This window comes from Tamandua tetradactyla, chromosome 11, assembly GCF_023851605.1.
Source record: "Tamandua tetradactyla isolate mTamTet1 chromosome 11, mTamTet1.pri, whole genome shotgun sequence".
Lineage (NCBI taxonomy): Eukaryota > Metazoa > Chordata > Mammalia > Pilosa > Myrmecophagidae > Tamandua > Tamandua tetradactyla.
The window spans coordinates 37,848,694-37,861,766 of record NC_135337.1 but is presented as its reverse complement, the minus strand read 5'-3'; positions in this window follow the sequence as shown (position 1 = coordinate 37,861,766).

Here is a 13,073-nt window from a genome sequence, read left to right as displayed (position 1 = left end):
ACTCTCTACTTAGAATAAAAAGGAAATGTGTAAGGAAAAAAAAATCTGATTGACATTTTTGTCCAGGTTGGACATGTCCATATGTTTCATTGAGAAAACACATTTCTCAAGATTATGTTTTTAAGAAAGGAGAAAATCTCAGTTATATGGTTTTCAATTCCCAGCCACTGGCTCATTGCTTTAGCAGTGCTTGATTGTTTCCTTTGATATTATATGATATTGGGTTGAATAAAATACCAGTTCAGTGATGACTTTTCTAAACAGGAAATTTGGTCTGTTCCCACAGGGACAGGAAGAGGGCATGGATTTGAGTCAGATGGATCTGATCTGTGTTCTAGGCAGGATGACTTTAGTAAAATGGAGAAAAGAGGTTGTTGTAAAGAAAGAGAAAGTATTTTGAACTCTAAGAACGTTGGGGAATACATCCCCCCGAGCAGTCCACTAGATATGGCCACCCTCCAAGGATTTGGGAGTCACAGGCAGATCCAAGAGTGACTACCCTGAGACCCTAGAAACAATTTCCTTCTTCCTCTCATTCTTTCTCCCTCTTTCCTCAGCTTCTCCCTCTCCCTCCTTCAACCTCTTAATAGAAACTTGATGTCAAAGAAACTCTGACATTTAAACTCTACTAACTTGTGATTTTTAAAAGATTACACCTTCTAAAGTACCAAATTAAAGCTTTAACCTGCATTTAATTGAGTGTAAAAATCTGGCAAAGGATAGGCTTACAGTTCCCAAGTGAGCTGTCTTCTAAACTTTAGTTTTTTTTTTTTTCACAATGTGAAGCAATTCGATCTAAATCAGGGTATTGCATGCAGCATCTCTAGAGACTTATTTGAAGTGTTTGTGGCCATAACATTTCCCTTGCATCTGCTTTACTGATTCTAGGTGCCCCCCTTGACATTACAATCAGGTTGGAACATAGAAACAATGCAGAGAGAAAAGAAAAAACAATGGGGAGAGTTTTCAGAGTCTTAAATGTTAGAAACTGTTGTATGTTTTTAAGCATCTCTCAAAACTGAAAACTGCTGAAATATACCTTCTCTGGGAAACTGAGCTCACCAGTGATTCTACTTGAAGTGGAAATCACCAGTGATTCTACTTTCTGAAAATGGCTGACTGGGCATTAGTGACATTTTATTCAACCATGAGTACCTAGAGACACATTTTTTTTTCCTTTAAAAGCAATTTAAAACTCTCCAGAGGATTAGTAATTAGGTCTCTTGGCATAGTATGGTTATCTGAATGTTGTGCCCATAAGTGAAAATGCAGGATGTTAGTTCATTCATGTATTTTTTTAAAAAGGCTATGGACTTTAAACATCCTTGTCTCTCTTTCTCACTTTTTTTCTGTTTCTCTCTTTGTCTCGTTGGGGGACTCTTCAAATAAAACCTTAGACAAGAACGATCTTTAAAAAGTGGACCAGTTATATTTTGCTTCTGTATTTCTACCATGCTAACAGCTCCCTACTTGATCATTTAAACACTGATCCAAATCCAGACGGAATTAGATGCCCTTTCCTGCTGTGCTCATGCAGTCAGACAGTCTAATGTTTGATATGTATCTTCTGCGTGGACTAGAGGAGATTAGATTGGTCTCTCTGGGAGCCAACACTGTTCATTTTGTAAGAAAGTTATACTGGAGGCCTGAGGACTGCCAAGAGCAAAGTGGAAACAGAGCCCAGCCCTTTCCTCTTATCAAGATCCACAGTTGGTTCCACGTTAAGCAGCAGAGCACTCTGATGTAAAAGGATTTGAATAATGAACTGGATCAGAAGCCAAGGAGGTCCCTGCCACCCACGACTGGAATATGAACTTCATGTGTTGTAACTTTATCACCACTTTTTGTTTTAATGTATGATGGAGACTGAAATCCCTGGCATAGAATCGGTGACTACATTTAACTACTGGGTTCTGTGCTCCCATTTAACATTTAGTGAGCCCTTACTATGTGCCAGGCATTGTGCTACAGGCAGCTTTAACCTTTACAATAATCCTCATTTTTAATCCTTTACAATTATATAGATCTTTATGCTTTACGAGGCACTTTGACATTTGTCTTCTCATTTGATTCTCACCCTGGAAGGTGGATGATATCACTATCCTCATTGTACAATTGAGGAAACTGATGCAGCTGGTAAGCAGAAGATGGACTAAACCTGATCCCCATCCATCCACATGCTTGTCTCTCAAAGTAAGCAAGGGCTGTAACACAGATTAAAAAGGGACAGTGGTTCCTAAACAGGCCCAGTCCTGGACCAACAACATCAGCATCACTTGGGAACTTGTTATGAGGCAAATTATCAGGCCTGAGACCTTCTCTGTCAGAAACTCTGGTGTTGGGACCCAACAACCTGGGTATTAAGCCCTTCAAGTGATACTGATACAGGCTGAAGTTTAAAAACCACTAGATCAGGGTACCCATTCTACAGGTAAAATGACCAAAGCTCAGCTAGGTTGTTAACCCATGCAAGGCCTCAAATAAGTTATGAACTAGGATTTAAACCCAGGTCTCTCAACCTCCAACACCATCTGATTTACACTGGGCTGCCTTATAAACTATAGTTTTTCCTCGATTTCCCATTCTTGGTAAACTTTTCTGAAACATCCACTAGGGAAGGGAGCAGTTCAATAGGAAGTAAAAGGTTCCTGGATGCACTCTTTCATACTGAGGTATTAATTCTGCCCCATATGATAAGTTTCTGCTTTTTGGGTGAGATGAATATGGGAGGATGAGCAAAAAAATGGCTACTAGACTACCCATGGCCAGAAAATCCAGAAACATAGCCAAGAGTCCAAAATAGATACCAAGTAATCATTTTCTCCCTGACCTTTCCTTTGATGGGTGTGGGCCTGACCCAGTGTTCTTTGGTCACTCCTCATGTTTTACTGTGATTGATTCAATGGCAAGAAGGCTCCTTGTCCTGCCCTGGCGACATCTGTGGAGCTACTTGGAAATCCCTGGTACTATTCGTGGTGGTATGAGATTGAAACCTGCAATTACATGTGGACTCTTCCAGCAGTGTGGCTTAAATAGAAGTGCCCGCTGTTTCTCATGAATTCCATCTACATACTTTTTCTCCCTGAAGCAAGAGCCCAAGCTCAAGGGGCTTCCAGGGAAATCAGAACTGATCATCTTCCTGCCTGGCAATGACAGACTTGCTTCCACACGCTCCGGGGATGGAGCAGCAAAGAAGCAGCTTGAACCTTCAGGTGCAATTCATTCTCAACACATTGTTTTTAAAAGAGGAAAACCGTTGGGATTTATAGAGAACTTTTTATGTGCTGCGTTAAACCAAGTATTCTGTATTTGTTATCTTATTTCACCATTATCACAATCCTCTGAGGAAGATACTACCAATAGCCCTATTTTATAGATGAAGAAACCGAAGATCCTAGAGGTCCAGGCCCTTTCCAAGATCACACCACTAGGATGTGCCAGAGGCGAGATTCAAATCCAGATCTGACTACACATTTCCAGCTCTTAGCCACTGTGAGATCTAGGCTGTGACAGCTGTGACAGGCAAGGGAGAAGGCTTATTTTGAAAACCTTGCCACGTGTCTTTTTCAGCCTCTTTCACACAATGCCCACAGGGCTTGGCAATGGGAGAAGTGGGACCGTGGAGTTGTGACACTCACCCATGTGTACTGCAGCTGTGACTGCAAATCCTCTAGGCCCTCCAAGGGAAAGATTGCAACTGGGAGTTGAGAGAAGCAAGAACTGATGACCACCTCTCCATCTGGAGAATAGGCAGCCTCTCTCCCTTTCGGCATATGTAGGCCACTTTGATTTATTAAAATGCTTCCTCCTAGTCTTTATTATTTCGCATATAACCTCCAGGTCAATAGATGGTAAGTATTATGTTGTCATTATTGTTGTTCAAAGAATAACAAGACACAGCATTTGAAAAATCACTGTGGATGCCTTGGATCCACTTTTCCATCTGCATGGGAATGACTGCAAGTCAAGTCCAAGTCCTTGGCACCTGGGGGTGAGCCAGGGCATCCTAAGAAGTCTTCCAGGGCTCTCTGGTTCTAGCAAGGTCTCCACATGCAAACTTGCCTTTGCACAACAGCCGCAGTGGTGGGAGATTATCCATGTTGCTTTGAGGAGGTGGGAGGTGCTGAGCAGCTGATGCCACATCCCAGGCCCTGCACAGAGCAGACAACCCAGGGACCCCATAGATCTGGTTCTTTCCCAGTGTCCCTATGCCGCTTCCTGCCATCTCCTAATTTAATTCTGTGGTCCTGGGTCCAGGGGTCCGTCTGCCAAGATGGGGTTCAGAGATATCTTGATAAGCAAATGTAACATTCCAGGTGAGAAGGCAGGCTGAATCTCCACAGTGCCCACAAAGTCTGAAGCCAAAGGCATACAATCTCTGCCTTGTGGTAACTGAGCTATCCTCTAGCAGAGGAGGGTGGGCAGCATGGAGGCAGGGGGGTTGGAGGGCCTCCTGCACCCAAGAGTCTTGATTCATAGGTGGCACCTGCTCTGAAATGAGAATATACCCTCTGTGGCTGCCTCTCCCCAACCCCGCGTACTGCTCTCCCTATCTGCCACTCCCAGACATTCCCTTTGTGTTCTGGGGAGATTTTCTCAGCACCTTCCCAACTGACAGATCAGACCCATCTGTGTCAGACTGAGGCAGGCAAGGGAGAAGGCTTGCTTTGAAAACCTTGCTCCACGTGTCAGCCTGAGTCTCCCATTTAGTCACTGAGGCCTCTAGAGCCCAGGTGGCCCCGGCCTCATGCCAAAACCCACAACTGCTCATGACAATACTATTATAGTGGCTTTTATGCTTACATTTCCTTTCCTCCAGGAAAGAAGATCTTTAACAAATGTAAGAATTGTGTTGCAGGCCAAAAGGCAAAAAAAAAAAGAGAGAGAAAAAATATATCTTATTCCAGTTCTTCTTTGTGGCCTTGTACAATTGCTTTGGAGGATGGATCTTTAAAGACTTAAAAACTTGGGTGGGGAAGGATGAGCAGATAGAGATAAAGGGGGACCTGGGGTTTTCTTCTTACCTTAGACCACTCCGGTTCCACCATCTTCTCTAGCTGTGGTTTCTGCAGCTCGAAGACCTTGCAACTCCATCAAGATGAGTCTAATAAACTTATGATTTAGAAGAGATACAATGCAATATGATTATCTTTGTTTCTTCATGCCCCAGAGGTTGTGGGTTTAATAGCTGTTATGTGCCTTAGAATAGACAACAAGGATAACTTCCAGTAAATGCCTTGAAAGATAGTCAACATAAAAGGCAAGAGTTGAGCTTGGTCACACACCCCCATTAGCGCTATCGCAGATTCTCAGAGAGTGGAGAGAAATACACACCAGAAGCCACTCCTGTGTATGACATTTCTGGGCACAGAGGGAGGGGAGTCACACCTGTGGTGACCTTGGCCAGGACCTACCCTCCTTTGTTTCACTCGAGGGTCCTTTTAGTATGGAAAAGAAAACTAAACTTAGAATCAGGCAAAATAGTTTCCAGTTCTGATGCTGCTCCTTTCTCACCAGGGGTTCTGATAATGTCCTTGAGGTTCTGTTGGAAGACAGAATACCATCCAACTTTAAATATTAAGATTTGATGTGGCTCAAACTCATTCTATACACTGCTGGCAGAATTGTCTTTCAAAGAGAAAGGTTATGTTGCTACCTTCCTCACAAAGTCTCAGTAGCATCCCATCTGTAAGAAGGAGTTGTGGCTCCTTAATGTAACATGTGAGATCTTCTACAGTAAGTCCCTAACCCCGTTTTCAGTCTTGTCTCCCTGGGAAACTGTCTTATAATCTGGGCCCACCAGACCATTTATGCATATTTTCATACCCTTGCTGGTATTCTTTTCCCAATTTTCTCTGGAAATCCTTCTCACCATTTGTTCTAGTTTGCTAGTTGCCAGAATGCAATATACCAGAAACGGAATGGCTTTTTAAAAAGGAGAATTTAATGAGTTGCTAGTGTACAGTTCTAAGGCTGAGAAAATGTCCCAGTTAAAGCACGTCTATAGAAATGTCCAATCTAAGGCATCCAGAGAAAGATACCTTGGTTCAAGAAGGCCGATGAAGTTCAGGGTCTCTCTCTCTCTCATCCGAGAAGGCACATGGTGAACACAGTCATGGTTCCTCTCTCATCTGGAAGGGCACATGGCGAACACGGCATCATTTGCTAGCTTCTTCTCCTGGCTTCCTGTTTCATGAAGCTCCCCAAGAGATGTTTTCCTTCTTCATCCCCAAATGTCGCTGGCTGGTGGACTCTCTGCTTCTTGTGGCTTCTCGTTCTGCTCTGCTCTCTCTGAATCTCTCATTCTCCAAAATATTTCCTCTTTTATAGGACTTCACAAACTAATCAAGACCCACCCAAAAGGGTGGAGACATGTCGTCCCCTAATCCAGTTTAACAACCACTCTTGACTAAATCACATCATCCAGGGAGATGATCTGATTACAGTTTCAAACATACAGTATTAAATAGAGATTATTATACCTTTATGAAATGATATTTTGATTAAAACATGGCTTTTCTAGGGGGCATACTTCCTTTCAAACCAGCACACCATTTAAGGTCAAACTCAAATGGCATCTCTCTGGGACAATTTCTTTGAGAGACAGATCTTTGAGTGTCAGAATCTATTTCTCCAGTCACTGAACCAACAAAACCCATTGCTTGTGCCTATGGTCAAGAACACTGACAAGTGAAGCACATGCTTTTGGAATGAGACAGACTTAGGTAAAGTCCTGGCTTGGTCACTTCCCTTCCATGTGACTTTTGGAAAATCACTAATCTTTAAATTTCCTTGTGCTGCAAAAATTGCAACCCAAACTCACCTTACCCTACAATGTTGTGGGCATTGAATGAGGTAATATTGTAAAATTCTTGGGGAAGTTGTGAGCCAGAGGAAGACATCAGTGTTACCTAGTTAGGTCTCCTTACCAATAATACCTAATTTCATTCAAGGTGTTGTTAATCTGCTTGTCTCTTCCACCAGGCTGAGAGCTCTGGGTCAGGAACTGTGCCAGTCATCTTAATATTTACCCCACCTAACACTTAGGCACAGTGGGCATTCAGTTAACATTCAATGAATTGCAAGCACTTTAACTTCTCTTTTCCTCAGTTTCTCTATCTGGACAGGAGTGGCAAAAAGTATGAAAAAGCATTCTGCGTCTTGAAATCTCCAAAGCACCCCTCCAGGACAGAGCCGGTTTTTAATTGGGAAAGTAAATAGTTCTCCAGCTGAGCAGCACCTTCTCCTTTCATGGGGCCCCCTGCCACTCAGTGGCTATTTGGGAGACAGTTAAACCTCCTTTGAGGATAATAATGACTGCCCCAAACTCCTTTGGAAGAATGTTAGAAAGATAAATGAGATAATCCACCTGACAGTTCTTTGAACTCTTATGAAAAAGATACCCTTGAAATATGGGATACAGGTGTGCCTTGCTTTGGTTTATGAATTTGGGGGATTTTATGAAAATCTAAACTGACAAAACAGACAAATTAAGGGGTGAAAATTAGCATCACAAACAGGCTCTTGGCTTGACAAAGAGATTCACAGCAGGATCCCTTTAAATAGCCAGCTCCCCTAGTGCACTTAAAATATGACTCAATTTATAAAGAATTTGATTTACATACACAGGGACACATCCACTAAGAAGGGGAGGCACATATGTTTTTTTAATAATAAAGGTAGATAACTGTGGGGTTTTAAATATATAAAATATTTCTTTCTTCTCAGCATCTCTAATCTGGCAGTCAACACTTCCAATTCTAGGAAGCAGCCTGGAAAAACGTGCAGATGTTGCTGTGCAGATTGGGCCAAGCCATGCGAGCAGATCTCCAGAAGAGTGCAGGTAACAGGGGACTCCACCCAGATGATGCCCCAATCTAAATAGTTAAATAACTGTCTCAAGATCATATCTGCATGCATCATGCTCTTTATAATTGATTAAAGCATTTCTAATTTAATATGTGATTAAGAATCTGAAAGTCTGTAAAAGTAAAAGCCTTCTTTTAGAAGAGGGGCCATATATAACTGATGCAGAAGCCACTAAAAATGAGTGCACTCATTGTTCAGCTTTCCTCTTTGGGAGCATGTATGTGTGTTAGCTGTGAGCTTGTGTGACTGTGTGTGTGTGTGTGTGAGCTCAATGCTTGGCCAGATTGAGGCAGGTGTGGGAATCAGACTAATGGCCTCCCAAAGATGTCCATCTCCTAATTCCCACAACCTGTTACCACGTTACCTTACATGGCAAGATTAAGGTAGCAGATGGAATTAAGGTTGCTAACCAACTGACCTTAAAATAGTGAGGTTATGTTGGAATATTTGGTCGGCCCACTGGAATCACAAGTGCCCTTTAAAGATGGACGAGGGTGGCAGAAGAATCAGTATCAGAGTGTTGTGATGTGATGTAAAAAAGACTCAACTGACCATCGCTGGCTTTGAAGATGGAAACAGGGGCCATAAGCCAAGGGACGTGGGTGGCTTCTATAAGCTGGAAAAGGTTTTCCCCAAGAACCTCCAGAGAAACAGGTTCTCCCCAAGAGCCTCCAGAAAGGAACAAAGACACCTCCGTTTTAGCCCAGGGAAGCCCATTCTGGACTTCTGACCTCTAGAACAGTAAGATAATAAATTTGTGTTGTTCTAAGCCATGAAATTTGCTTAATTTGTTTACAGCAGCCACGGGAAACTAATAAGGGGAGATGGTTATTGTGTCTTCACTGAATTTTATGCAAGATGAGGCCTGTGTAAAAATCTTGGGGTGTTTTCATGAACACGGATGCAGCCTCACTTTCAACTGCTACAGGTTCTACTAGGCCTGGGTACCACATTCTAACCAAGAGGCAGGACGCAGGGTAAATAGGAACCCTGAGGGGTGGCCTTTGAACCAATCCTGTGTGCTACATAAACACAGGAAAAGCTTCCTAGAATTTCCTCTTCTGACGATGACTCCTGTCTTCCAATTAACTTCCCACTTGTCAGCCAATGGCACACAGATGAACAATCCCAAGCTCCTGCCTTCCTAAATGTTACTGTGACTAGATCTAGACCGTTCCTCTGGCTCCAACATCTTTCTCTCCAGGAAGAACTCCTAGCAGACCAGAGTCAACCACAATGGCTAAGAATGTCACATTTTGATAGTTTGTGACCTTTCCTCTCTCCTCCCACCTGACCCCTTTCTCTTGCAAAGAATGGATGGCAGCTTTTGGTGAGAAAAAGGAGGGGTAAAAATGTGACTCTTGGACTAGGATATGGAAAAGCCAAGCATACCCCCTATTCTGGTCCTATCCCCTATCTTTTATCACTGAAGATTTTCCAGCTCTAAACAGGCCCAAGCTGGAGAATGGAAGAAGTAAGTTTGGCATGTTTTATTATGACATGGAACTGGACACGTTACTTCCTGAGTGTGTCTGTTCTGGTGATAAGAAGTGAACAGAGGACTTAATTATCCCAAAAAACATAAGCTCTAAAGCTAGCCTGAGGTTCACAGGGATGCAGAGGAAACAGGAACCCATAGAATTAATCTGAGTGGGCAGTAAGGAAGGAAAAAAATTAAAGTATTTTCTCATTATACCCTATATTTCATGCTTGTTAAAAATACCAGTGTAGTAGGCTAAACGGTGGCTCCCCAAAATAGATGTCCACATCCTAATTTCAGGAATCTGTGAATGTGATCTTATATGGATAAAGGGTATTTTCAGATGTAATTAAGTTAAGGATTTTGTAATGAGATCATCCTGGATTATCAGGGTGGGTCCTAATAACATTGGATAAATGTCATTTTAAGAGACACGTGGGAAACATTTGACAGACTAGAGAAGAAAAAGCCATTTGAAGATGGAGTCAGGTGAAGAGGTTAATTTGGAGTGATACAGTCACGAGACCAGGAATGCCGGCAGGCATTAGAAGCTGGAAGAGGCGAGGGACAGATTCTCCCATAGAACCTTTATAGGAAGTGGCCCTGCTAATATTTTTATTTCAGATTTCTGGGCTCTGCAACTGTGAGAGAATATTTCTATTGTTTTAAGCCACCAAGTTTGTGGTAATTTGTTACAGCAGCCCTAGGAAATTAATAGCACCAGTTATGTTTATTATTATCATCATCACTATTATTATTTCCACACCCAGGCAAATGAACACTATTTCTAAGGATAACTCTGGCATCAAATCTTGTTCAACCTCCTACATTTATGATCTGCCCTGGACCTCATGAGAGCCTCTGGGAATGATTTTGAAGTGCAAATTTAAGCCTAAACTAGAGGCTAATGTTACTGGGTGTCTGCGCCAGTTTGAAAAGATTATGTACTCCAGAAAAGCCATGTTTTGATCCTGATTCGATCTTGTGGAGGCAGCTGTTTCTTTTAATCCTGATCCAATAACATACGTTGGAAACATTTGATTAGATTATCCCACCGCGATGTGACATGCCCGATTGTGGGTGTGACCTTTGATCAGGAGATGTGACTCCACCCATTCCAGATGGGTCTTGATTAGTTTACTGGAATCCTTTAAAAGAGGAAACATTTTGGAGAGAATGAGAAATGAGAGAGCCAACAAAAACTTAAGAGCAGACCTGACACAGATGCTGACACTTGGAGAACAGAGACACGGATGTTTGGAGAATGCTTGGAGCCCAGCAGCTGTCACCATGAGATGTTAAGCAAACCAGAACCTGAAGAGAGCCAAGGAAAGCCAGGAGATGAAAACAGCGCTACAGAGAAGCAAAGGGAGGAACCCCCCCAGAACAGAAGCTGAAAGCAATGGAGCCAAGAGCAAGGGATAAACAGATGTCCGCATGTGACTACCGAGCTGACAATGTGTTCTGTATCCATCAACCTTCCTTGAATTAAGGTATCTTTTCCTATATGTCTTAGTTGGGCATTTCTATAGGCTTAGAACTGTTAGCTTGTAACTTATTAAATTCTCTTTTTAAAAAGCTATTCTAGTTACAGTATATTCTGTAATTCTGGCAGCTTGCGAAATAAGCATCTTTTCCTTTGTTCCTTCTCAAAAATATCTCAGGACTAAGCATCCTTTCCTCTGTCCCACTCAAAAATACCAGTAAAAATGAGGGAAAGAGAGAGAAAAAGGTTGGGAGTGGGGGGACAAACTTTCCTTGGAGATGTACTGCTTTCTTCCCCAATTTTAATGAACAGAAGAATTATAAAGGTTTTCCAAATACTCATTATCTGAGTCCCTGCAAGGAAAGAAAAGTTGTGATAACATAAACATTTTTACTAATGAACATTTCACCATCATTCCTCCCCAGCCCACTTTGGATTAGTCTGCTGAAGACTGTGGTATTTTATAGATATCTGACAGGATTATGCAAACTATGCAAATCTGTTGCTAAGTCAAAGTTCAAATCTTGCAAAAGATGGAGGATTTTCTGACATTGAGCAGATGCATAGCATGTTGTTAGCAAATAGTGGTGTGGTTAACAATTAACAATCGGAAAACAGAAAACTGGACAGAAAGAGTGAAACTGTAGGCACTTCAAAGAGAAAACTGGATGTATTAAATGATTATGATAAAGTCTGGTTAACTAAGATGGTGGCACAAGATGATTCAGGATGCCATTGTCCCAAGAATCTTTGAACTACAAGAAAGAGCTGGTAGAGTCATCTTCCTTAAAACTCCAGCAAATAGTAAAAGATTGTAGTAACTCAGCAAGGGCTGAATCAAGAAAACAGTTTTTAAAAAGAGTTAGGGGAGCTCATGGTGCCCTTGCTAGGTCATCACTCCACCCCACCCTCATTTTCACGGCATAGTGTGAAGCCAGCTTGCACTCCCATTGTGGGGCCATGGTCTTGTGCTGAAGGGAGCAGAATAACCCTTGTTTTGGTTTGCTAAAGCTGCTGGAATGTAATGTACCAGGAATAGGTGGGCTTTTACAATGGGGATTTATTAATTTACACATTTACTCTGGCTGTGAAAATGTCCCAATTAAGGCATCAAGCGAAAGATACCTTCTCTGAAGAAAGGCTATTGGCATCCAATCTTCCTCTGTCACTTGGGAAGACACATGGCCAGTATCTGCTAGTCCTTTACTCCAGTGATTCATTACTTTCAGCTCCTTTTTCAGCAGCTTTCCTCTCTCACTTCCTTCTTGCTTCTCAGGGCCTTTCTCTCTTTAAGCACTCACCAACCATCTTTGCCTTTTATCCTCTCATAAAGGGCTCCAGTAGAGGATTAAGACCCACCTTGAATAGGTTGGGTCACATCTGAATAGAAACAGCCTAATGAAAAGGTCCCACCTACAATAGGTCTGCACCCACAAGGATGAATTCAAAGAACCTGACCTTTTCTGGGTACATAACAGCTCCAAACTACCACACCTCTATACACATACCAGAGTGCCAAATGTCAGAGCCAATCTATCAGGTAGCAACCCAAAAATCTGAACCGGGAAACCACTTGGAGAAACCAGAACTTGCCCTGAAGGCTGAAGCAGCTTGTGGACAGCCAAAGCAGTATTAGAAACAATTAAGTCAAAGCAGCCCAGGGCAAGGAATTTTTGGCTTTAAATCATACAATAAAGCATCCAGGAGGAGGAAAAAGTCTTTTTCATAGGGAGTAGAGGGGACATTTGTATTCTTAAAAATGGGTAAATTCCTAAGACCACAAACAAGCATGAGCCCAGGACAAAACACAGCATCAGAAAAGACAGAAATGACACTGCACTTCATAGTCATCTCTGACTACAGGGCTAAACTCTGAAGGAGAGTACCAAGCAACTCAAAACCAAGACTGTGAAAAATGATTTTTGTGTTGATATGCTTGTTTTTGTTAACTCCTGGCACTTAAGGAACTCTCTATCATATCACTATCTGGATACAAATATAAGAAACAGACAGCTCAGGAACTAAATCCCAGATTTGAAATATTAAAATGTACAGTGTGCAGCAAAAGATTACAGAACAAAAGAAGAAACAGGAAATAGTGGTCTATGCAAAGGAACAAGATAAAAATTCAGAAATAGTGAAGAAGACTGGACTTTGGACCTACCAGACAAAGACTTTTTAAAAAATGATCCTTGATATGCTCAAGGAGAAAAAGGAAAACACAGAAAAATAACTACA